Raw genomic sequence first — 2,531 nt, forward strand, 5'->3', positions numbered from 1 at the left:
AGACAGTCTGGTTCTTTAACGGTGCCATATCACCGATACACGCGAAGCCGTCTTTCCTGGGAAGAACCAGTACAGGCCTCTTAGTCAGGTGGGAGACACTCAAGAGCATCTCAGAAATTTCCAGTTCTTGGACCGGGATCGAATCCCGGATCTCTGGATTGACAGTCAGGCGTGTTACCACTAGACCACCGGCCCACCTATAATATATCATAAAGCCATCACTAAAACACGATAAAGAGGTATTTTTAAACATCTTCAACACATCATTTGTTGAAAGACGTAATGCAACTAGAAAATGATGTAAATCGACGGCACCAAATTAAAGGACCTTATAAAGACAGATGCCTCTAAAAGACATGAACGAACCAAATACTTCATAATGACGTCACAGAAAGATTCACAACAACACAAAAATACGTATCTTGTTGCTGCTGTCTGTTGTATTGTCAAAAATATTCCAAGAATGATATGAATTATATACATTGTAAATATACACTCAACAAAATTCCTAATCGGTCAGTTTATATTGTATTAATATTTTGTTAATAATGCATGTATTTACAAGAAATTTCACATACCGACATTTGAATAGGTACAGCAGCTAATTATCGATTTATTTTTGGCCGACTCACGACCAACGTAACCGCATTAGGCGTTTTGACCATTATAGCTTATTTGGCACGTGCAGGGCATGCGCACCAATATGCAGGCTGTACCGTAGATATTAACATAATTATGTTCAGGAAATATTGAGACTGTAGTGAGTTGACAGCTGTCCTGCTTTGTCATTTCTGTCCTTTTATGGTGTTTTAAGCGCGTTTTCTGAAACGGGTAGTGCGTTCTTGAACGTCACCAGGGAATCCGCATGACCGTTTTGTTCCGCACGAACTATGCAGTTTCTTTCGCTGTTCCATTTGTTAACTTCTAGTGGCATCTCGAGATAATTGCTATCCGTTTAGCCGAATCTAAAATAAAACTGATGTCCTGAACGTTCGATAATTTTGTTTGGCAGATCTGTGAACCAACGCGAGATTCAGGCGATAGACTTTGCAGTGGACGTAATTATCATAGGGTGATATTTCACGAACGATTGCGTTTACTTCTCGGTAATTCTCTGACATTTATGCCTCACCGTCATACCACTGCGTACGAATTTTCAAGGTCGGCTTCATGCAGGGATGACACAATACTGCTTTTCCTTGGACCGAAGCACACTCGACATTACAAGAAGAATCCTTCATAATATTGCACTTATTTTCAACAAATATGACACAGAGCGATAACTGTTATATAATTAATTTGTCCTTAGCTTGCAAAGGAAGGGCAATTCCGGCAAAAGGGGTCCGACACATGCTCCGATTGTGACGGTGGAGCCAAGTAAGATTGTCCTGTAATTTTAGAAAGTCATCATGTCTTATTAAAATGTCATGTTTACCGGTTTTCGACATTTAGCGATAGCAGTTGACCTGACGGTATAAATCTGACTTGACCATAATCCTCAATTTTCGGGCCTGCCTAGTCCAACAAAATAAATTTATAAAAACGTAAGGATATGATGTCTGCCCTACCGCTACCACGTAACACATAACAGTAACCACAAAAACAGTGTAAAACACAAATATGCTCTCGTAGTGATATGTTTACCAAACCATGGAAACGTAAACGTATTTACTCAATGACTTTACAAAAGCCAATACACCATTTAAGAAACACCAAAAAGGGCACGACAAAGCCGGTCAGGGGACAAACATGAAACCACTCCGTCCCTTGAGTGAGATTTAAAAGCTTACAGTCATGGTGGTCTCCTCAATCAAAAAAGTATAGTGACTAACTCTAGAACATGCTGTGTGTTAAAACAATAAGACCAAAACCTCTTCGAAAAAATGTTCAATCAAAAATGTACATGCAGGTATACAATAATACCTGCACCTATAAAATTATTCTTGCAGATTGCCAGCTTCGCAAAGATGTTACAATAAAAATGTAATTGTTACATCAAATTAATGAGCTGTGCAGAGGTTGTCTATTTCACAAGTTAAAATAAGAACGTAGTATAAAAATATGCAGACGAAACATAATATGGTGATATGAGTAAATTGCATGTAGAAGCAATCAATTTTCTTATACGCTTTTTAACATACACGTATTTAGTACCAGTTTTCCACTCATGCATTTGTGTTGTAGAGATATGCAGGAATTTCAAAATTTCATTAATTTATTTTCATTATCACAGTTCTTTTATCAGTTTTAACCAAATTCAACTGACAAAGTATTATTTTTTTTTCATTCGTGCCAGTAACTTAAACCTATCTCTAGCTAACTCATCTACTTGCATCAAAAAATATAAGTTTATATAAGCCTAGATTGATCACTTACTATTGTATAGTATTATAAGTAAGAAACAAGAAGTGTTTCTGTACATGTACATTATCTAACTTTCTCTAGTTGTTACTGTAATACAGCTTACTGCTTCCTTTTGCTGGAGGTGAAGAAGTAGTTATATTAACCCTTAACCTGCTACATTTCTATAA

The sequence above is a fragment of the Mercenaria mercenaria genome, chromosome 1 (assembly GCF_021730395.1).
Source record: "Mercenaria mercenaria strain notata chromosome 1, MADL_Memer_1, whole genome shotgun sequence".
Taxonomy (NCBI): Eukaryota; Metazoa; Mollusca; class Bivalvia; order Venerida; family Veneridae; genus Mercenaria; species Mercenaria mercenaria.